Source organism: Schistocerca americana, chromosome 4, assembly GCF_021461395.2.
Source record: "Schistocerca americana isolate TAMUIC-IGC-003095 chromosome 4, iqSchAmer2.1, whole genome shotgun sequence".
NCBI lineage: Eukaryota > Metazoa > Arthropoda > Insecta > Orthoptera > Acrididae > Schistocerca > Schistocerca americana.
Window position 1 is genome coordinate 33424053 of NC_060122.1, and position 25166 is coordinate 33449218.

The window sequence follows — 25166 nt, forward strand, 5'->3', positions numbered from 1 at the left end:
CATGTCCATCGGAATCTATTACTGGAATCCCAGGAAAGAATCAAAGCACAGACAGTTAGAAGGATTACTCTCCCGGACAGATGTCGGCATGGTGCTGTGTAATCAATTCCGACGCAATTTCTGTGTTTCATCGTCAAGTTGAAGGTCCACAGGTAACAGTAAAAATTCCCATGTCGCTCGAAATCTATTACTGGAATCCCAGGAAGAATCACATCACAGACAGAAGTACTACTCTCCCAGTCAGAAGTCGGCATGGTGCCTGTTGTATTCAATTCCGACGCAGTTTCTGTGTTTCTTCGTTAAGTTGAAGGTCCACACGTTACAGTATACCTTCCCATGTCCATCGGAATCCTTTACTGGAATCCCAGGAAAGAATCAAAGCACAGACAGTTAGAAGCAATACTCCCCCGGTGAGAAGTCCGCATGGTGCCTGTTGTATTCAATTCCGACGCAATTTCTCCGTTTCATCGTATAGTTGAACATCCACAGGTTACAGTAAACCTTCCCACGTGCATCGGAATCTATTACTGGAATCCCAGGAAAGAATCAAAGCAAAGTCAGCTAGAAACAATCCTCTCCCTGAGTGAAGTCGGCATGGTGCCTGTTGTAATCAATTCCGATGCAATTTCTGTGTCTCGTCGTCAATTTAAACGTCCACGGGTTACAGTAATCCTCTAGCTCTCCATTAGAACTACCAGTGTAGTCCCAGGAATGGAACAAAGCACAGAAAGTTTGATGCATTACTCCCCTGGACAGAAGTCGGCATGGTGCCTGTTGTATCAACTCCGTTGTAATTTCTGTGTTTCATCGTCAAGTTGAAGGTCCACAGGTTACACTAAACCTTCAGATGTCCGTCGGAATTTATTACTGGAATCCCAGGAAAGAATAAAAGGACAGACAGTTAGATGCATTACTCTCCCGGACAGAAGTCGGCATGGTGCCTTTTGTATTCAATTCCGACGCAATTTCTGTGTTTCGTCGTCAAGTTGAAGGTCCACAGGTTACAGTAAATCTTCCCATGTAAATCAAAATCTATTACTGGAATCCCAGGAAAGAATCAAAGCACAGGCAGTTAGAAGCATTACTCTCCCGGACAGAAGTCGGCATGGTGCCTGTTGTATTCAATTCCGACGCAATTTCTGTGTTTCGTCGTCAAGTTGAAGGTCCACAGGTTACAGTAAATCTTCCCATGTAAATCAAAATCTATTACTGGAATCCCAGGAAAGAATCAAAGCACAGGCTGTTAGAAGCATTACTCTCCCGGACAGAAGTCGGCATGGTTCCTGTTTTATTGAAATCCGACGCAATTTCTGTGTTTCACCGTCAAGTGGAAGGTTCACAGGTTACAGTAAACATTCCTATGTCGATCGGAGTCTATTACTGGAACCACAGGAAAGAATCAAAGCACAGACAGTTAGAAGTATTACTCTCCCGGACAGAAGTAGGTATGGTGCCTGTTGTAATTTATTCCGATGCAATTTCTGTTTCTCGTCGTCGATTAAAAGTCCACGGGTTACAGTAATCCTGTAGCTCTCCATCGGAACTAGTAGTTTAGTCCCAGGAATGGAACAAAGCACAGACAGTTTGATGTATTACTCCCCTGGACAGAAGTCGGCATGGCGCCTGTTGTATCAACTCCGTTGTAATTTCTGTGATTTATCGTCAAGTTGAAGGTCCACAGGTTACAGTAAACCTTCTCAGTTCCATCGGAATCTGTTACTGGAATCCCAGGAAAGAATCAATGCACAGACAGTTAGAAGTATTTCTCTCCCGAACAGAAGTCGGCTTGGTGCCTATTGTATTCAATTCCGACACAATTTCTGTGTTTCATCGTCAAGTTAAAGGTCCATAGGTTACAGTAAACCTTCCCATGTCCATCGGAATCTATTACTGGAATCCCAGGAAAGAATCAAAGCACAGACAGTTAGAAGGATTACTCTCCCGGACAGATGTCGGCATGGTGCTGTGTAATCAATTCCGACGCAATTTCTGTGTTTCATCGTCAAGTTGAAGGTCCACAGGTAACAGTAAAAATTCCCATGTCGCTCGAAATCTATTACTGGAATCCCAGGAAGAATCACATCACAGACAGAAGTACTACTCTCCCAGTCAGAAGTCGGCATGGTGCCTGTTGTATTCAATTCCGACGCAGTTTCTGTGTTTCTTCGTTAAGTTGAAGGTCCACACGTTACAGTATACCTTCCCATGTCCATCGGAATCCTTTACTGGAATCCCAGGAAAGAATCAAAGCACAGACAGTTAGAAGCAATACTCCCCCGGTGAGAAGTCCGCATGGTGCCTGTTGTATTCAATTCCGACGCAATTTCTCCGTTTCATCGTATAGTTGAACATCCACAGGTTACAGTAAACCTTCCCACGTGCATCGGAATCTATTACTGGAATCCCAGGAAAGAATCAAAGCAAAGTCAGCTAGAAACAATCCTCTCCCTGAGTGAAGTCGGCATGGTGCCTGTTGTAATCAATTCCGATGCAATTTCTGTGTCTCGTCGTCAATTTAAACGTCCACGGGTTACAGTAATCCTCTAGCTCTCCATTAGAACTACCAGTGTAGTCCCAGGAATGGAACAAAGCACAGAAAGTTTGATGCATTACTCCCCTGGACAGAAGTCGGCATGGTGCCTGTTGTATCAACTCCGTTGTAATTTCTGTGTTTCATCGTCAAGTTGAAGGTCCACAGGTTACACTAAACCTTCAGATGTCCGTCGGAATTTATTACTGGAATCCCAGGAAAGAATAAAAGGACAGACAGTTAGATGCATTACTCTCCCGGACAGAAGTCGGCATGGTGCCTTTTGTATTCAATTCCGACGCAATTTCTGTGTTTCGTCGTCAAGTTGAAGGTCCACAGGTTACAGTAAATCTTCCCATGTAAATCAAAATCTATTACTGGAATCCCAGGAAAGAATCAAAGCACAGGCAGTTAGAAGCATTACTCTCCCGGACAGAAGTCGGCATGGTGCCTGTTGTATTCAATTCCGACGCAATTTCTGTGTTTCGTCGTCAAGTTGAAGGTCCACAGGTTACAGTAAATCTTCCCATGTAAATCAAAATCTATTACTGGAATCCCAGGAAAGAATCAAAGCACAGGCTGTTAGAAGCATTACTCTCCCGGACAGAAGTCGGCATGGTTCCTGTTTTATTGAAATCCGACGCAATTTCTGTGTTTCACCGTCAAGTGGAAGGTTCACAGGTTACAGTAAACATTCCTATGTCGATCGGAGTCTATTACTGGAACCACAGGAAAGAATCAAAGCACAGACAGTTAGAAGTATTACTCTCCCGGACAGAAGTAGGTATGGTGCCTGTTGTAATTTATTCCGATGCAATTTCTGTTTCTCGTCGTCGATTAAAAGTCCACGGGTTACAGTAATCCTGTAGCTCTCCATCGGAACTAGTAGTTTAGTCCCAGGAATGGAACAAAGCACAGACAGTTTGATGTATTACTCCCCTGGACAGAAGTCGGCATGGCGCCTGTTGTATCAACTCCGTTGTAATTTCTGTGATTTATCGTCAAGTTGAAGGTCCACAGGTTACAGTAAACCTTCTCAGTTCCATCGGAATCTGTTACTGGAATCCCAGGAAAGAATCAATGCACAGACAGTTAGAAGTATTTCTCTCCCGAACAGAAGTCGGCTTGGTGCCTATTGTATTCAATTCCGACACAATTTCTGTGTTTCATCGTCAAGTTAAAGGTCCATAGGTTACAGTAAACCTTCCCATGTCCATCGGAATCTATTACTGGAATCCCAGGAAAGAATCAAAGCACAGACAGTTAGAAGGATTACTCTCCCGGACAGATGTCGGCATGGTGCTGTGTAATCAATTCCGACGCAATTTCTGTGTTTCATCGTCAAGTTGAAGGTCCACAGGTAACAGTAAAAATTCCCATGTCGCTCGAAATCTATTACTGGAATCCCAGGAAGAATCACATCACAGACAGAAGTACTACTCTCCCAGTCAGAAGTCGGCATGGTGCCTGTTGTATTCAATTCCGACGCAGTTTCTGTGTTTCTTCGTTAAGTTGAAGGTCCACACGTTACAGTATACCTTCCCATGTCCATCGGAATCCTTTACTGGAATCCCAGGAAAGAATCAAAGCACAGACAGTTAGAAGCAATACTCCCCCGGTGAGAAGTCCGCATGGTGCCTGTTGTATTCAATTCCGACGCAATTTCTCCGTTTCATCGTATAGTTGAACATCCACAGGTTACAGTAAACCTTCCCACGTGCATCGGAATCTATTACTGGAATCCCAGGAAAGAATCAAAGCAAAGTCAGCTAGAAACAATCCTCTCCCTGAGTGAAGTCGGCATGGTGCCTGTTGTAATCAATTCCGATGCAATTTCTGTGTCTCGTCGTCAATTTAAACGTCCACGGGTTACAGTAATCCTCTAGCTCTCCATTAGAACTACCAGTGTAGTCCCAGGAATGGAACAAAGCACAGAAAGTTTGATGCATTACTCCCCTGGACAGAAGTCGGCATGGTGCCTGTTGTATCAACTCCGTTGTAATTTCTGTGTTTCATCGTCAAGTTGAAGGTCCACAGGTTACACTAAACCTTCAGATGTCCGTCGGAATTTATTACTGGAATCCCAGGAAAGAATAAAAGGACAGACAGTTAGATGCATTACTCTCCCGGACAGAAGTCGGCATGGTGCCTTTTGTATTCAATTCCGACGCAATTTCTGTGTTTCGTCGTCAAGTTGAAGGTCCACAGGTTACAGTAAATCTTCCCATGTAAATCAAAATCTATTACTGGAATCCCAGGAAAGAATCAAAGCACAGGCAGTTAGAAGCATTACTCTCCCGGACAGAAGTCGGCATGGTGCCTGTTGTATTCAATTCCGACGCAATTTCTGTGTTTCGTCGTCAAGTTGAAGGTCCACAGGTTACAGTAAATCTTCCCATGTAAATCAAAATCTATTACTGGAATCCCAGGAAAGAATCAAAGCACAGGCTGTTAGAAGCATTACTCTCCCGGACAGAAGTCGGCATGGTTCCTGTTTTATTGAAATCCGACGCAATTTCTGTGTTTCACCGTCAAGTGGAAGGTTCACAGGTTACAGTAAACATTCCTATGTCGATCGGAGTCTATTACTGGAACCACAGGAAAGAATCAAAGCACAGACAGTTAGAAGTATTACTCTCCCGGACAGAAGTAGGTATGGTGCCTGTTGTAATTTATTCCGATGCAATTTCTGTTTCTCGTCGTCGATTAAAAGTCCACGGGTTACAGTAATCCTGTAGCTCTCCATCGGAACTAGTAGTTTAGTCCCAGGAATGGAACAAAGCACAGACAGTTTGATGTATTACTCCCCTGGACAGAAGTCGGCATGGCGCCTGTTGTATCAACTCCGTTGTAATTTCTGTGATTTATCGTCAAGTTGAAGGTCCACAGGTTACAGTAAACCTTCTCAGTTCCATCGGAATCTGTTACTGGAATCCCAGGAAAGAATCAATGCACAGACAGTTAGAAGTATTTCTCTCCCGAACAGAAGTCGGCTTGGTGCCTATTGTATTCAATTCCGACACAATTTCTGTGTTTCATCGTCAAGTTAAAGGTCCATAGGTTACAGTAAACCTTCCCATGTCCATCGGAATCTATTACTGGAATCCCAGGAAAGAATCAAAGCACAGACAGTTAGAAGGATTACTCTCCCGGACAGATGTCGGCATGGTGCTGTGTAATCAATTCCGACGCAATTTCTGTGTTTCATCGTCAAGTTGAAGTCCACAGGTTACAGTAGACTTTCCCATGTCGATCAGAGTCTATTACTGGAATCACAGGAAAGAATCAAAGCACAGACAGTTCGAAGCATTACTCTCCCGGACAGAAGTAGGAATGGTGCCTATTGTAATCAATTCCGATGCAATTTCTGTGCCTCGTCGTGAATTTAAACGTTTACGGGTTACAGTAATCCTCTAGCTCTCCATTGGAACTACCAGTGTAGTCCCAGGAATGGAACAAAGCACAGAAAGTTTGATGCATTACTCCCCTGGACAGATGTCGGCATGGTGCCTGTTGTATCAACTCCGTTGTAATTTCTGTGTTTCATCGTCAAGTTGAAGGTCCACAGGTTACACTAAACCTTCCCATGTCCGTCGAAATTTATTACTGGAATCCCAGGAAAGAATCAAAGGACAGACAGTTAGAAGCATTACTCTCCCGCACAGAAGTCGACATGGTGCCTGTTGTCTTGAGTTCCGACGCAATTTCTGTGTTTCATCGTCAAGTTGAAGGTCCACAGGTTACTGTAAACTTTCCCATGTCCATCGGAATCTATTACTGGAATCCCAGGAAAGAATCAAAGCACAGACAGTTAGAAGCATTACTCTCCCAGGCAGAAGTCCGCTTGGTGCCTGTTGTATTCAATTCCGACGCAATTTCTGTGTTTCGTCGTCAAGTTGAAGGTCCACAGGTTACAGTAAATCTTCCCATGTAAATCGGAATCTATTGCTGGAATCCCAGGAAAGGATCAAAGCACAGACAGTTAGAAGCATTACTCTCCCGGACAGAAGTCGGCATGGTTCCTGTTGTATTGAAATCCCACGCAATTTCTGTGTTTCATCGTCAAGTTGAAGGTTCACAGGTTACAGTAAACTTTCCCATGTCGATCGGAGTCTATTACTGGAACCACAGGAAAGAATCAAAGCACAGACAGTTAGAAGCATTACTCTCCCGGACAGAAGTAGGAATGGTGCCTGTTGTAATCTATTCCGATGCAATTTCTGTGTCTCGTCGTCAATTTAAACGTCCACGGGTTACAGTAATCCTGTAGCTCTCCATCGGAACTAGTACTGTAGTCCCAGGAATGGAACAAATCACAGAAAGTTTGATGCATTACTCCCCTGGACAGAAGTCGGCATAGTGCCTGTTGTGTCAACTCCGTTGTAATTCTGTGATTCATCGTCAAGTTGAAGGTCCACAGGTTACAGTAAACCTTCCCATTTCCATCGGAATCTGTTACTGGAATCCCAGGAAAGAATCAATGCACAGACAGTTAGAAGTATTACTCTCCCAGACAGAAGTTCCCTTGGTGCCTGTTGTATTCAATTCCGACGCAATTTCTGTGTTTCGTCGTCAAGTTGAAGGTCCACAGGTTACAGTAAATCTTCCCATGTAAATCGGAATCTATTGCTGGAATCCCAGGAAAGAATCAAAGCACAGACAGTTAGAAGCATTACTCTCCCGGACAGAAGTCGGCATGGTTCCTGTTGTATTGAAATCCGACGCAATTTCTGTGTTTCATCGTCAAGTTGAATGTCCACAGGTTACAGTAAACCTTCCCATATCCTTCGGAATCTATTACTGGAATCCCAGGAAAGAATCAAAGCACAGACAGTTAGAAGCATTACTCTCCCGGACAGAAGTCGGCATGGTGCCTATTGTATTCAATTCCGACGCAATTTCTGTGTTTCATCGTCAAATTGAAGGTCCACAGGTTACAGTAAACCTTCCCATGTCCATCGGAATCTGTTACTGAAATCCCAGGAAGAATCAAAGCACAGACAGTTAGAAGCATTACTCTCCCGGAGAGAAGTCGGCATGGTGCCTGTTGTATTCAACTCCGACACAATTTCTGTGTTTCACCGTCAAGTTGAAGGTCCACAGGTTACAGTAATCCTTTACTTGTCCATCGGAATCTATTACTGGAATTCCAGGAAAGAATCAAAGCACAGACAGTTAGAAGCATTACTCTCCCGGAGAGAAGTCGGCCTGGTGCCTGTTGTATTCAATTCCAACGCAATTTCTGTGTTTCATCGTCAAGCTGACGGTCCACAGGATACAGTAATCGTTCCCATGTCCATCGGAATCTATTACTGAAATCCCAGGAAAGAATCAAAGCACAGACAGTTAGAAGAATTACTCTCCCGGAGAAAAGTCGGCAAGGTGCCTGTTGTATTCAATTCCGACGCAATTTCTGTGTTTCATCGTCATGTTGAAGGTCCACAGGTTACAGTAAACCTTTCCATGTCAATCGGAATCTTTTACTGGAATCCCAAGAAAGAATCAAAGCACAGAAACTTGGAAGCATTACTCTCCCGGATAGAAGTCGGCATGGCGCCTGTTGTATTCAATTCCGACGTAATTTCTGTGTTTCATCGTTAAGTTGAAGGTCCACAGGTTACAGTAAACCTTCCCATGTCCATCGGAATCTATTACTGGAATCCCAGCAAAGAATCAAAGCACAGACAGTTGGAAGCATTACTCTCCCGGAGAGAAGTCGGCATGGTGCCTGTTGTATTCAATTCTGACGCAATTTCTGGGTTTCATCGTCAAGTTAAAGGTCCACAGGTTACAGTAAACCTTCCCTTGTCCATCGGAATCTATTACTGGAATCCCAGGAAAGAATCAACGCACAGACAATGAGAAGCATAACTCTCCCAGAGAGAGGTCGGCATGGTGCCTGTTGTAATCAATTCCGACGCTTTTTCTGTGTTTCATAGTCAAGTTGAAGGTCCACAGGTTACGGTATACCTTCCCATGTCCATCGGAATTTATTACTGGAATCCCAGGAAAGAATCAAAGCACAGACAGTTGGAAGCAATACTCTCCCGGAGAGAAGTCGGCATGGTGAGAGTTGTATTCAATTCCGACGCAATTTCTGTGTTTCATCGTCAAGTTGAAGGTCCACGGGTTACGGTAAACCTTCCCATGTCCATCGGAATCTATTACTGGAATCCCAGGAAAGAATCAAAGCACAGACAGTTAGAAGCATTACTCTCCCGGACAGAAGTCGGCATGTTGCCTGTTGTATTCAATTCCGACCCAATTTCTGTGTTTCATCGTCAATTTGAAGGTCCACAGGTCACAGTAACCCACCAACTCTCCATCGGAATCTACTACTAGAGTGCCACGAATGGAACATAGCCCAGAAATTTTGATGCATTACTCTTCTGAACAGAAGTCGGCATGGTGCCTCTTGGATTCAATTTTGTTGCAATTTCTGTGTTTCATAGTCATTTTGAAGGTCCACAGGTTGCAGAATACGTTCTGCTCTCCATCGGAAACTATTACTTGAGTCCCAGGAATGGAACAAGGCACAGAATGTTTGATGCATTACTCCCCTGGACAGAAGTCGGCATGGTGCCTTTTGTAATCTTATCTGATGCAATTTCTGTGTTTCATCGTCAATTTGAAGGTCCACAGGTTACAGTAACCCTTCAGGTCTCCATCGGAATTTACTCCTCGAGTGCCAGGAATGGAACAAAGCACAGAATGTTTGATTCATTACTCCCCTGCAACAAAGCACAGGAAGTTTGATGCATTACTCCCCTGGACACAAGTCAGCATGGTGCCTGTTGTATTCAATTCCGATGCAATTTCTGTGTTTCATCATCAATTTGAAGGTCCACAGGTTTTATTTACCGGCCAGCTCTCCATCTGAAACTACCACTACAGTATCAGGAATGGAACAACGCACAGATAGTTTGATGCATTACTCCCCTCGACTGAAGTCGGCATGGTTGCATGTTGTGTTCAATTGCGATGCAATTTCTGTGCTTCATCGACAATTTGACGGTTCACAGGTTACAGTAACCCTCCAGCTCTCCAACGGAAACTACTAGTGCAGTCCCAGGGATGGAACAAAACACAGAATGTTTGAATCATTACTTCTCTGGACAGATGTCGGCATGGTTTCTGTTGTATTCAATTCCGAAGCAATTTCTGTCTTTCATCGTCATTTTAAGGTACACAAGTTACAGAAAATCTACTGCTCTTCACCGGAAACTACTACTGGAGTCCCAGGAATAAAACAAAGCACAGATAGTTTTTTGCATTACTCCCCAGGACAGAGGTCATCCTTGTGCCAGTGGTATACAAATCCGATGCAATTTCTGTGTTTCATCGACAATTATAAGATCCACAGGTTACAGTAATCTTTCAGCTCTTCATCGGAAACTACTACTGGAGTCCCAGGAATGGAACAAAGCACAGAAAGTCTGATGCATTTCTCCACCTGACAGAAGTCGCATTGTGCCTGTTGTATTCAATTCCGATGCAACTTCTGTGTTTCATAGTCAATTTGAAGGTACACAGGTTACAGAATACCTTCTGTTCTCTATCGGAAACTACTACTGGAGTCCCAGGAATTGAACAAACACAGAAAATTTGATGCATTCCCCCCCCTGGACATAAGTCGTCATGGTGTCTATTGCACTCAATAACGATGCAAATTCTGTGTTTCATCGTCAATTTGAAGGTCCACAGGTTACTGAATACCTTCTGCTCTCCATCGGTAATTATTACTGGTGTCCCAGGAATGGAATAAAGCACAGGAAGCATAATGCATTAATCCCCTGGACAGAAGTCGCAAGGTGCCTGTTTTATTTAATTCCGAAGCTATTTCTGTGTATCTTCGTCAATTTGAAGGTCCACAGGTTACAGTAACCCTCCAGGTCTCCATCGGAATCTACTGCTGGAGTGCCAGGAATGGAACAAAGCACAGAAAGTTTGATGCATTACTCCCCTGGACAGAAAAGAGCATGGTGCCTTTTGTAGGAATTTTCGATGGAATTTCGGTGTTTGGTAGGTTGGTTGGTTTGTGGGATTAAAGGGACCAGACTGCTACGGTCATCGGTCCCTTTTTCCAAATCCAAAAAACACCCACAGAGAATAAAAACGATTAACAGAATAGAACACACACGACACAGAACAAGAGAAACGGAGATAAAGACCAGGCAAAACGAATTAAATCACACAGAGTGAGACGGTGGTTGTCCGACCATAGGAACAAGAAAAGGAAGGGCCAACCACTGAGAACACATTAAAAACCGAGTTTAAAACCGTAGGCCAAAAGCCAGAATCAACACAAAACAATAAAATAAAACACAAACACTCAGTTTAAATGTTAAAAACCCCCCGCCCGGATAAAACGTAAAACTAAGCCAGCCATAGCAGGGTCATCAGATAAAATGTCAGGGAGCGTGTCAGGCAGTGTGAACGTCTGCTTGAGCACAGCTAAAAGCGGACACTCCCATAAAATGTGCACCACAGAGAAAACGGTGCCGCAGCGACATAGAGGTGGGTCCTCACGGCGCAATAAGTGGCCGTGTGTCTGCCGAGTGTTCCCAATGCACAGACGGCAGAGGACAACAGACCCGAATGCACGACCGCTACACAGTCGTTGACGCCTTGATACAACGGAGTTTGTTTGGTACGGGCAGGTTGCGCCATTCGGCGTACCATAAATCGAAAATTTTGCGGCGTAATAGGGCCCGCAAATCAGTCGCCGGGAGGCCAATGTCCAGGGTGGGTTCACTGGTGGCCTCTTTCGCCAGGCGGTCAACATTTTCATTTCCGGGTATCCCAACATGGCCCGGGGTCCAAACAAAGACCACAGAGCGGCCGCAACGCGCAAGAGTATGCAGGGACTCATGGATAGCCATCACCAGACGAGAACGAGGAAAACACTGGTCGAGAGCTCGTAAACCGCTCAGGGAATCGCTACAGATAACGAAGGACTCACCTGAGCAGGAGCGGATATACTCTAGGGCACGAATGATGGCGACCAGCTCAGCAGTGTAAACGCTGCAGCCAGCCGCCAAGGAACGTTGTTCGGAATGGTCCCCTAGAGTTAGCGGATACCCGACACGACCAGCAACCATCGAACCGTCAGTGTAGACAATTCCAGAGCCCTGATACGTGGCCAGGATGGAATAAAAGCGGCGGCGGAAGGCCTCTGGACTGACTGAGTCCTTCGAGCCCTGTGCCAAGTCGAGCCGAAGGCAAGGGCGAGGAACACACCACGGGGGTGTACGCAGAGGTGCCCGGAAAGGAGGTGGAACAGGGAAAAACCCAAGCCTGGAGAGAAGCTCCTTGATGCGTACGACGATCGGACAACCCGACCTGGGCCGACGGTCTGGCAGATGGACGACTGACTGCAGGAACAGCACACAGTAATTTGGATGCCCGGGCAAGCTAAAAACATGGGCAGCATAAGCAGCCAGTAATTGTTGGCGTCGAAACCGCAGTGGAGGGACACCGGCCTCCAGTAGTATGCTGTCCACAGGGCTGGTGCGGAAAGCACCAGTGGCAAAGCGTATCCCGCTATGGAGGATTGGGTCCAGCACCAGCAACGCAGATGGGGAAGCTGAGCCATAGGCCAGGCTCCCATAATCCAGACGAGACTGGATTAACGCCTGGTAGAGCCGGAACAGGGTAGAACGATCGGCGCCCCAGCGTGTGTGGCTCAAACATCGCAGAGCATAGAGATGCCGCCAACACGCCTGTGTGGGCTGCCGGATATGAGGCAGCCAAGTCAACAGGGCATCGAAAACCACCCCCAAAAACCTGTGTGATTCCACCACTGAAAGAAGTTCGCCAGCAAGATAAAGCCGCGGCTCAGGGTGGACAGTCGTCGCCGGCAGAAATGCATAACGCAGGTCTTGGCTGCCGAAAACTGGAACCCATGAGCTACAACCCAAGACTGCGCCTTGCTGATAGCGCCATGTAGCTGACGTTCAACAGCTGCAATGCCAGTAGAGCTGTAGTAAAGGCAGAAGTCGTCAGCATACAGGGAGGCGGAGACAGAATTTCCCACGGCCGCAGCGAGCCCGTTAAAGGCTATTAAAAACAGGCAGACACTTAAAACAGAACCCTGCGGCACGCCGTTCTCCTGGACGTGGGAGGAACTATATGACGCTGCGACTTGCACGCGGACGGTACGATACGACAGGAAATTGCGGATAAAAATCTGCAGAAGGCCCCGAAGACCCCATCCATGAAGCGTAGAAAGGATGTGATGACGCCATGTCGTATCGTACGCCTTCCGAATGTCGAAAAAGACAGCGACCAGGTGCTGACGCGGGCAAAGGCAGTACGGATGGCCGACTCCATGCTCACCAGATTGTCGGCGGCGGAGCGACCTTTGCGGAACCCACCCTGAGTCGGAGCCAGAAGGCCCCGAGACTCCAGTACCCAGTTCAAGCGCCGGCTCACCATCCGTTCGAGAAGCTTGAAAATAACGTTGGTGAGGCTAATGGGGCGGTAGCTGTCCACCTCCAAAGGGCTCTTGCCCGGTTTCAAAACGGGGATGACAATGCTCTCCCGTCATTGCGACGGAAACTCACCCTCGACCCAGAGACGGTTGTAAAGGTCGAGGAGGCGTCGCTTGCAGTCCACTGAAAGGTGTTTCAGCATCTGACAGTGGATGTGATCGGGCCCGGGAGCGGTATCAGGGCAAGCGGCAAGGGCACTGTGAAATTCCCACTCACTGAATGGAGCATTGTAGGATTCAGAAGTGTTTGTGCGAAAAGAAAGGCTCCGATGTTCCATCCGCTCTTTAATGGAGCAGAAGGCCTGGGGGTAATTCGCAGAAGCGGAACTCATAGCAAATTGCTCTGCTAAGCGGTTTGCAATGACGTCGGAGTCAGTACAAACTGCTCCATTCAGTGAGAGCGCAGGGACGCTGGCAGGGGTCCGATAGCCGTAGACGCGTCGAATCTTGGCCCAGGCCTGTGATGGAGTGACATGGAGGCCAATGGTGGACACATACCGCTCCCAGCACTCATTCTTGCCTTGGGGGATAAGGAGCTGGGCCCACGCACGCAGCCGTTTGAAGGCGATAAGGTGGTCTATGGAGGGATGTCGCTTGTGACGCTGGAGCGCCCGCCGGCGATCTTTAATCGCTTCAGCGATCTCAGGCGACCACCAAGGCACAGCCCTCCGCCGAGGGGACCCAGAAGAACAGGGAATGGCAGATTCGGCGACAGTAACGATGCCGGTGGTGACCGATTGAACCACTGCATCAACGTCATCACTAGAGAGAGGCTCAATAGCGGCAGTGGAGGAAAACAAATCCCAGTCAGTCTTATTCATAGCCCATCTGCTGGGGCGCCCAGAAGAGTGACATGGTGGCAGTGACAGAAGGATCGGAAAGTGGTCACTGCCACACAGGTCGTCATGCACATTCCATTGGACAGACGGTAAGAGGCGAGGGCTACAGATCGAAAGGTCGATGGCGGAGTACGTGCCGTGCGCCACGCTGGAGTGTGTGAAGGAACCATCATTTAAGAGTGAAAGATCGAGCTGTTCCAATAAATGCTCAATGGTGGCGCCTCGACCTGTTGCCACTGACCCACCCCACAGAGGGTTATGGGCGTTGAAGTCGCCCAGTAAGAAGAAAGGTGACGGCAATTGGGCTAGCAGTGCAGCCAGCTCATGCTGCGCGACATCACCATCTGGTGGAAGGTAAAGACTGCAGACGGTAATAGCCTGTGGCGTCCACACCCTAACACCGACAGCCTCTAAAGCTGTTTGTAGAGGGACAGACTCGCTGTGAAGAGAGTTAAGGACATAGATGCAGACGCCACCAGACACCCTTGCATAAGCTGCTCGGTTCTTGTAATAACCCCGATAGCCTCAGAGGGCGGGGGTTCGCATTGCTGGAAACCAAGTTTCCTGCAGAGCTATGCAGAGGAAAGGATGAAGGCTGATAAGTTGTCGGAGCTCAGCGAGATGGTGGAAGAAACCGCTGCAGTTCCACTGGAGGATGGTATTTTCCATGTCTGTGAAAGGCATGACGGGACTGGGAAGGCAGATTACGCCACTGGGTCACTTGCTGCTTCCGATTGAGCACCCGTGCTAGTGCTGTCCATGGCGTCTGAGGGACCGGAGAGATCGAGGTCCTCAGCAGACGCCCGAATCTCCACCTTGACCTCAGAAGCAGAGCTTGTAGGAAGCGGTGGGATGGGTGCCACCACAATGTCGGTATTCTTGGGGACGTTCTTCTGTTTCTGTGTCCGTTTCCCTCGTTGTGCCTTCGGTGGTTCAGGCTTGGAGGGCTTCACAGGGTCAGTCTCAGGGACAGACGATGACCGTGAGGCCCTACGACCAGGGACTGGTGTTTGTTTAAGCCACTTGCGGGTGGCTGCTGTGCCGCTGGTCGGAACTTGCGAACGGAGGTCCTCAAGGGACCCTTTCCTTGCGAGAGTAGCCGAAGAAGTCTTATCCTTCTCCGCCTGGGAAGGGGGAACAGATGTCCCCGATGGTTGGGGGGGTGTTGCTCCTGAGGTAGATGGAGCAGGAGCAATGGGGAGTTTAGTGAGCAGGAGTGACAGTTGCGACATAAGAAGATGTCATACGCATTGGTTGAAGCTGATCATATTTCCGCTTTGCCTCAGTGTACATCAGTCGGTCGAGGGTTTTGATTTCCATGATTTTCCGCTCCTTCTGCAGAATCGGACAGTCCGGCGAGCAAGGCGGATGGTGCTCACCACAGTTCACACAGATTGGAGGCGGGGCACAGGGATGATCAGGATGGGATGGTCGACCGCAATCGCGACATACGAGGTCGGATGCACAGCGTGAAGACCTATGGCCGAACTTCCAACACTTAAAGCACCACATCGGGGGAGGGATTTATGGCTTGACATCACAACGGTACACCATCACCTTGACCTTCTCAGGTAACGTGTCACCCTCGAAGGCCAAGATGAAGGCACCGGTGGCAACTTGATGATCCCTCAGACCCCGGTGGACGCGCCGGACGAAATGGACACCTCGTCGCTCCAAGTTGCCGCGCAGCTCGTCATCGGACTGTAAAAGGAGATCCCTGTGGAAGATAATGCCCTGGACCATATTCAGACTTTTATGGGGCGTGATAGTTACAGAGACATCCCCCAGCTTATTACAAGCGAGCAAGGCCCGCGACTGGGCGGAGGACGCCGTTTTTATCAACACCGATCCAGACCGCATCTTGGACAAGCCCTCCACCTCCCCAAACTTGTCCTCCAAATGCTCTACAAAGAACTGAGGCTTCACGGATATAAAGGATTCTCCATCAGCTCTAGTACACACAAGATACCTGGGCGAATACGGTTCACTTGCATTTAATGCCTTTCGTTCCTCCCATGGTGTGGCGAGGGAGGGGAACGATTTGGGGTCATAAACGTTACCTTTAAAATGGGCCCGCGAACGCTTAGAGACAGCTGGTGGCTGGCCACCAGCAAGAGAAGATGTGCCACACTTCATTGCGTGTCATCCACCCTGATGCCACCTACTCCGACCAAGGGCCCTCCGCATGGGCGCCACCCAGCCACAGCAAAGGCCACCTGGAAGGATGGCCATTGCCGGGAGTCCCGATGCCCCAAGGAGATGGGCATCTACTCCTTGGCATACGTGGGGAGTTAACGGCGCAGGCATCAGTAGAGCGATCCCTCTGTTGTCAGGGGCTACAACCAACAGGGTACATGGCGGCCCCACCACAATGGACTGGCTACCGTGCTGGATGTTAGGTGACATGGGGTCCATGGTCGCCGTCAGTGCAGAAAGTGGTCCTGCACATTGCTTGGCAGAAAGTGCACGCAGGAGTGTATCCATGCCCAAGAGATGTAGAGCGGGCAGGACTGCAACGCAACGACGAATAAGCTGGCGAAAGTTCTCAACGCAAGATGGACACAATGCATCAAGTAAGGCGCCCTTCCCCAATCGGCTCGCTCTTCGGAAAAATTTTGAGATATGGAGGTCAAACCCGACACAGGACCATCACATCAGGCCGAAACGTTTGAGACTCCTTTTAGTCGCCTCTTACGACAGGCAGGAAAACCGTGGGCCTAGTCTTACCCCCGAACACGCAGTGGGGAATTTCGATGTTTCATCTAATATTAGAATGTCCACAGGATACAGTTAACATTAAGCCGTCCATCGGAAACGATTACTGGACTCCTATGAATGAATCAAAGCACAAACAGTTGGATGCGTTACTCCTCTGTACAGAAGTCGCCATGGTTCCTGTTGTATTCAATTCCGTTGCAATTTCTGTGTTTCAATGTCGATTTCATTGTCCACAGGTTACAGTAACACTCCAGCTCTTCATCACAAGCTACTACGAGACTCCCCCGAATGGAACAAAGCACAGAAAGTTTGATGCATTACCCCCCCTGGACAAAAGTCTACATTTTGCCTGTTGTATTCCATTCCGATGCAATTTCTGTGTTCCATCGTCAATTTGAAGGTCCACAGGTTAAAGTAAACCTTTAGCTCTTCATCGGAACTACTATGGGATTCCCAGGAATGGAACAAAGCACAGAAAGATTGATGCATTACTCCCCTGGACATAAGTCAGCATGGTGCCTGCTGCATTCAATTACGATGCAATATCTGTGATTCATCGTCAATTTGAAGAACTACAGGTTACAGTAATCCTTCAGCTCTTCATCGGAAACACTACCGGAGTCCCAGGAATGGAACAAATAATAGAAAATTTGATGTATTACTCGCCTGCACAGAAGTCCGCATGGTGCGTGTTGTATTCAATTCCGATGCAATTTCTGTGTCTCATCGTCACTTTGAAGCTACACAGGATACAGAAAACCTTCTGCTCTCCATCGGAAACTACTACTGGAGACCTACGAAGGGAACAAAGCACATGAAGTTCGATGCATTACTAACCTGGACAGATGTCGGCGTGGTGCGTGTTGTATTCAATTCCGATGTAAGACCTGCGTTTCATCGTCGATTTGAAGCTCCACCGGTTACAGAAAACCTTTTGCTCTCCATCGGAAACTACTGCTGGAGTCCCAGGATTGCTACAAAGAACAGAAAGTTTGATGCATTAATCCCCTGGACAGAAGTCGCCATGGAGCCTGTTGCATTCCATTCCGATTGAATTTCTGTGTTTCATCGTCAATATAAAGGTACACATGTTGCAGTAAACCTTCAGCTCTCCACTACTGGACTCCCAGGAATGACGAAGAGACACGGAAATTGCATCGGAAGCTTTACTCCCTTGGACAGAAGTCGGCATGTTGCCGTTGTATTCAATTGCGTTGCAACTTCTGTGTATCATCGTCAAATTGAAGATCCATAGGTTACAGAAAAAGTTCAGCTCTGCATCCGAAACAAATCTTGGAGTCCCAGGAATGGAAATAAGCACAGAAAGTTTGATGCACTACTCCCTTGGACAGAAGTCGGCATGGTGCCTGCTGTATTCCATCCCGATGCAATTTCTGTGTTTCATCGACAATTGGTAGGTACACGTGTTACAGTAAACCTTCAGCTCTAGATCGGAAACTACTACTGGACTCCCAGGAATGAATTAAAGCACATACAGTTGGAAGCATTACACCCTTGTACAGAAGTCGGCATGTTGCCTGTTGTATTCAATTCAGTTGCAATTTCTGTGCTCCATCGTCAATTTGAAGGACGATAGGTTACAGAAAACCATCCACTATCCATCCGAAACTACTACTGGAGCCCCAGGAATGGAACACAGCTCAGAAAGTTTGATGAATTACTCCCATGGACATAAGTCTGCGTGGTGCCTGTTGTATTCCATGCACTTTCTGTGTTTCATCATCAATTTGAAGGTCCACAGGTTGCAGTAAACGTTCTGCTCTCCATCGATAACTGCTACTGGACTGCCAGGAGTGAAACAAAGCACAGAAAATTTCATCCATTACTCCCCTGAACAGAAGTCGGCATGGTGCCTGTTGTTCTCAAATCCCATGCTATTTCTGTGTTTCATCGTCAATGTGAATGTCCACAGGATACAGTAACCCACCAGCTCTCCATCGGAAACTACTACTGGGGTCCCAGGAAAGGATCAAAGCACGGAAAGCTTGATGCGTTACTCCCCAGGACAGAGGTCGGCATGGTGCCTGTTGTTTTTAATTCCGATGCAATTTCTGTGTATCATCGTCAATTGGAAGGTCCACTGGTTACAGTAACGCTCCAGCTCTCCATCGGAAACTACTACTGGCGTGCCATGAATGGAAAAAGCACAGAAAGTTTGATGAATTACTCCCCTGGATAGAAGCCGGTATGCTGAATATTGTATTCAATTCCGATGTATTTTATGTGTTTCATCGTCAATTTGAAGGTACACAGGTTACAGAATACTTTCTGCTCTCCATCGGTAACTACTACAGGAAACCCAGGAATGGATCAAAGCGCAAAAAGTTTGATGCATTACTCCCCTGGACAGAAGTGAGCATGGTTTCTGTTGTATTCAATTCCGATGCAATTTCTGTGTTTCATCGTCAATTTGTATGTCCACAGGTTACAGTAATCCTCCAGCTCACCATCGGAAACTACTGCTGTGGTCCCAGGAATGGAACAAGGCACAGGAAGTTTGATGCATTACTCCCCTGGACAGAAGTCGGCATGGTGCCTGTTGTATTCAATTCCGATGCAATTTCTATGTTTCATCGTCAATTTGAATGTCCACAAGTTACAGTAATCCTCCAGCTCACCATCGAAAACTACTACTGTAGACCCAGGAATGTAGCAAATCACAGGAAGTTTGATGCATTACTCCCCTGGACACAAGTCGGCATGGTGCCTGTTGTATTCAGTTCCGATGCAATTTCTGTGTTTCATCATCAATTTGAAGGTCCACAGGTTTTATTTACCGGCCAGCTCTCCATCTTAAACTACCACTACAGTATCAGGAATGGAACAACGCACAGATAGTTTGATGCATTACTCCCCTGGACAGAAGTCGGCATGGTTGCATGTTGTGTTCAATTGCGATGCAATATCTGTGCTTCATCGACAATTTGACGGTTCACAGGTTACAGTAACCCTCCAGCTCTCCAACGGAGACTACTAGTGCAGTCCCAGGGATGGAACAAAGCACAGAAAGTTTGAATCATTACTTCTCTCTGGACATATTTGGGCATGGTTTCTGTTGTATTCAATTCCGAAGCAATTTCTGTGTTTCATCGTCAATTTGAAAGTACACAGGTTACAGAATACTTTCTGCTCTTCATCGGTAACTACTACAGGAAACCCGGGAATGGATCAAAGCACAATAAATTTGATGGATTACTCCCCTGGACAGAAGTCGGCATGGTGCGTATTGCATTCAATTCCGATGCAATTTCGGTGTTTCATCGTCAATTTGAAAGTCCACAGGTTACAAAAAAGCATCCACTCTCGATCGGAAGCTGCAACTGGAGTCCCAGGAATGGAATAAAGCACAGAAAATTTGATGCGTTATACCCCTTACAGATGTCGGCATGGTGCCTGTTGTATTCAATTCCGTTGCAATTTCTGTGTTTCATTGTCAATTTGAAAGTCCACAGGTTACAAAAAAGCATCCACTCTCGATCGGAAGCTGCAACTGGAGTCCCAGGAATGGAATAAAGCACAGAAAATTTCATGCGTTATACCCCTTACAGATGTCGGCATGGTGCCTGTTGTATTCAATTCCGATGCAATTTCTGTGTTTCATCCTCAATTTCAAGGTCCACAGGTTGCAGAATACCTTCTGCCCTCCATCGGAAGCTGCAACTGGAGTCCCAGGAATGGAATAAAGCACAGATAATTTGATGCGTTATTCCCCCTACAGATGTGGGCATGGTGCCTGTTGTATTCAATTCCGATGCAATTTCTGTTTCATCGTCAGTTTGAGGCTCCACAAGTTACAGTAAACCTTCAGCTCACCATCGGAAGGTACTACTGGAGTCTGAGGAATAAAACAAAGCACAGAAACTTTGATGCATTACTCCCTTGGACACAAGTCGGCATGGTGCGTGTTGTTTTCAATTCCGATGCAATATCTGTGTTTCATAGTCAATTTGAAGGTCCAGAGGTTACAGAAACACTTCAACCCCCAATCGGAAACTACTGCTGGAGTCCCAGGAATGGAATAAAGCACAGAGAGGTTGATGAATTACTCCCCTGGACGGAAGGCGGCATTGTGCCTGTTATATTCAATTCCGGTGCACTTCTTGTGTTTCATCGTCAATGTGAAGGTCCACAGGTTACAGAAACCCTCCAGCTCTCCATCGGAAACTATTAAAGTAGTCCCAGGAATGGCACAAAGCACAGAAAGTTTGATGTTTTACTCCCCTATACAGAAGTCGGCATGGTGCCTTTTGTATCATTTCCGATGCAATTTCTGTGTCTCTTCGTCAATGAATAGGTCCACAGGTTACAGTAAACATTAAGCTGTCCATCGGAAATTATTACTGGACTCCCAGGAATGAATCAAATCACAGACGTCGGCTTGTTACCTGTTGTCTGCAATTCCGAAGAAATTTCTGTGTTTTTTCGTCAATTTCAAGGTCCACAGGTTATAGAATAACTTCAGCTCTCCCTCGGAAACTACTGCTGGAGTCCCAGGAATGGAACAAAGCAGAGAAAGGTTGATGCATTACTCCACTGCACAGAAGTTGGCATGGTGCCTGTTGTATTGAATTCCAATGCGATTTCCGTGTTTCATCGTAAATTTGAAGGTCCACATCTTACAGAAACCCTCCAGCTCTTAATCGGAAGCTACTACTGGAGTCCCAGGAATAAAACAAAGCTCAGAGAGTTTGATGCATTACTCCCCTGGACAGAAGTCGGCATGGTTCCTGTTCTATTCAATCTTGATGCAATTTCTTTGTTTCATCGTCAATTTGAAAGTCCACAGGTTACAGAGAAGCTTCAGCTCTCCATCGGAAACTACTCTGGTGCCCCAGGAATGGAGCAAAGCACAGAATGTTTGAGGCATTACTCCCATGGACAGATGTCGGCATGGTGCATGTTATATTCGATTCTGATTCAATTTCTGTGTATCATCGTGAATTTGAAGGTCCACAGGTTACAGAATACCTTCTGGTCTCCATCGGAATCTACTACTGGTCTCCCAGGAATAGAACAAAGCACAGAAAGTATGATGCATTACTCCCCTGGACAGAAGTCGGCATGATGATTGTTGTATTCAATTCCGTTGCAATTTCTGTTTTTCATCGTGAATTTGATTGTCCAGAGGTTACAGAAAACCTTGAGCTGTCAATCGGAAACGACCACTGGAGTCCCAGGAATGGATCAAATCACAGAACGTTGATGCATTACTCCCCTGGACAGAAGTCGGCATGGTGCCCAATGTACTCAATTCTGATGCAATTTCTGGGTCTCATCGTCAATTTGAAGGTACACAGCTTACAGAAAACCTTTTGCTCTCCATCGGAAACTACTAATGGAGTCCCAGGAATGGAACAGAGCACAAAAGGTCTGATGTATTTCTCCAATGGACAGAAATCGGCATGGTGTCTGTTACATTCAATTACGATGCAATTTCTGTGTTTCATTGTCAGTTTGAAGGTACACAGGTTACAGAATACATTATGTTAACCATCGGATACTACTACTGGAGTCCCAGGAATAGAACAAACACAGAAAGTTTGATGCATTACTCCCCTGGACATAAGTCGGCATGGTGCCTGTTACATTCAATTACAATGCAATTTCTGTGTTTCATCCTCAATTTGAAGATCCACAGGTTACAGTAATCCTTCAGCTCTTCATCGAAAACACTACTGGAGTCCCAGGAATGGAACAAATAATAGAAAATTTGATGTATTACTCGCCTGGACAGGAGACGGCATGGTGCCCGTTGTATTCAATTTTGATGCAATTTCTGAGTTTTATCGTCGATTTGAGGTCCACAGGTTACAGTAACCCTCCAGCTCTTCATCCCCAACTTCTACGGGACTCCCACGAGGGGTGTGTGTGTGTGTGTTTGAGCTTTACGGGCGGTAAACAGCGTGGTCATCAGCGCCCAAACGCATAAAAACAGGAACACATGCAGTGAAGGGACTAAGACGAACAGCAAACAAGGAGAACGGCTAAAAGACACAGACCTGACGCAGGTCCAAATCGTCACATACAGAGGCAAAACAAGAGGAGAAAGAACACACTAAAAAGTGAGGGAAACAAGGAAAAGAGAACAGAAACCGAAGGGAAACAAGGAGGTAATCGTGACTGGCTGACCTCTTACCTAAAACCTGGGTGACCCAGCCACCCAGCAGCACATTAAAACCCTCTCCTTAAAATCCGAGGCAACAAATTGGACAGGACACAAAACCGTAAGACCTTAACTACAGTCGTTGCGTCATCTTGTAAAATAGAGGGCAAATCCGGTGGCAAAGTAACCAGCGCCCTCTGGTCAGAGAATAAAAGACAATCAAGTAAAATGTGGCGGACAGTAATCTGGACGCCACAAGCACTGCAGATTGGGGGGGGGGGGGGGGGGGGGGGGGGTCCACCCGCCGGAGTAAAAAACCATGCGTTAAGGGACTGTGCCCGATGCGGAGTCGAGTGAGGAGAACCTCATCCCGCCTGCATGACTGGTAGGACGTACGCCATGGCCGCGTGGTGGTCTTGACCAGATGCAGCTTATTTTCACCGACTTCCAGCCACTCCTCTTCCCACTGACGCAGAACGCGAAAACGCAGGAGGGAGGTAACAGCATCGAGGGGGACGGCACATTCAACGACGTGAGGGAGGGAACATGCATCTTTGGCAGCCACATCCGCCAGTTCGTTTCCCCTAACACCCACGTGCCCCGGCACCCAGCAGAAAGAAACCTCCTTCCCCTGCCGTTGCAGTTGGAGTAGGGCATCATGGATGTTCTGGACGAATGTATCCGCTGGGTACATGTGTTGCATGGTCTGAAGGGCACTCAGGGAGTCAGAACAGATGAGAAACTTAAGACTGGGAACACATCTCATCTGCTCCAATGCCCGCAAGATCGCAAACAATTCGGCATCAAAGATGGTAAACGCCGCAGGAAGCCGTAACTTGACGACTCGATCAGGGAAAACAACAGCACAACCAACAGAGTCCCCCTGTTTAGAGCCATCCGTAAATACTGGTACATGGTCGGGATGCTGGTGTAAAATATCGGAAAATAAGGAGGTAAAAACAAACGCAGGAGTGCAGCTCCTCCGGTACTCCGACAAGTCTAAAAGGACGCTGGGCCTCTGGAGCAACCAGGGAGGCAGGAGAGTAAAACCTTGTCGTTGGGGGGCCACACGCTCCACACCAAGGGACTCAAGCAAATGCTTGGCACGAATCCCAAATGGTCTCGTTGCCCTGGGACGACTGGAAAAGAGACGTTCCATAGGCGGTCGGGCAACGGTAGGGTACGCAGGGGAGGTAGGACAGGCAAGGAATTGACACACCCGTCGCACCATGAGGAGTTTCCGCCGGATGGCGAGCGGCGGTTCCCCTGCCTCAGCACACAGGCTGGGGATGGGACTAGTACGGAAGGCACCAGTGGCCAGCCTGATACCCTCATGGTGTACTGCGTCAAGAATCTTCAGATACGATGGCCTTGCTGACCCATACACGGTGCAACCATAGTTAAGACGCGATCGGACGAAAGCCCTATAAAACTGCAGCAGACGCGCCCGATCTGCTCCCCAGGACCGATGGCTCAGACACTTCAAAATATTCAGTACCTTCAGGGCCCGCACCTTTAGGTCTTTAAGGTGAGGCAACCACAACAACTTGGAATCAAAAGTGAGGCCCAGGAACCTCACAGTGTCTCTAAAAGGAAGAACGGTGTCCCTCAGACGCAATTCAGGGGAGGTAAAAAGACGTCGAGAACGATTAAAATGAACACACACACATTTGTCCGCAGAAAAGGTAAAACCCGTCTTCGCAGTCTATGCCTCGAAGCTCTTTATCGTAAGCTGCAACTGCCGACTAGCAGTGACAAGACTGGAGGAAGAACAGAAAACAGCAAAATCGTCCACAAACAAGGAGCACTGGGCAGGACTCCGGATAGCGGACGTGATACTGTTAATGGCGACGGCAAAGAGGGTGACACTTAAAACGCTTCCCTGAGGAACATCATTCTCCCGCACGTACAAATCAGATAGCACATTACCAACCCGATATCGAAAGAGGCGGTGGGAAAGAAAGGACCGAATGAAGATGGGGAGACGGCCACGAAAGCCCCACTCATGGAGTTGATTGAGGATATGGCGGCGCCAAGTAGTGTCATACGCCTTATGAATGTCAAAGAATACACCTAGACAATGCTGGTTACGCAGGAAGGCCTTCTGGATGGCCGCCTCAAGCAGGGTCAAGTTGTCTATAGTTGAACGACATCTCCGAAAGCCACACTGAGAGGGGCTAAGGATTTGCCTGGTCTCGAGCAGCCAAACCAGGCGACGGTTGACCATGCGTTCCAACGTCTTCCCGACACAGCTCGTCAAAGCAATACTCTGATAACTACTGGGATTCGTTCGGTCCTTCCCCGGTTTGAGGAGGGGAATCAAAACCGCCTCCCGCCACGAGTCAGGGTACGTGCCGGATAACCATATCATATTAAAACAATTCAGGAGAACTTCCTTGGAAGGCAGTAACAAGTGCTGCAGCATGCTGTACCGGATTTGATCATGACCAGGCGCAGTATCAT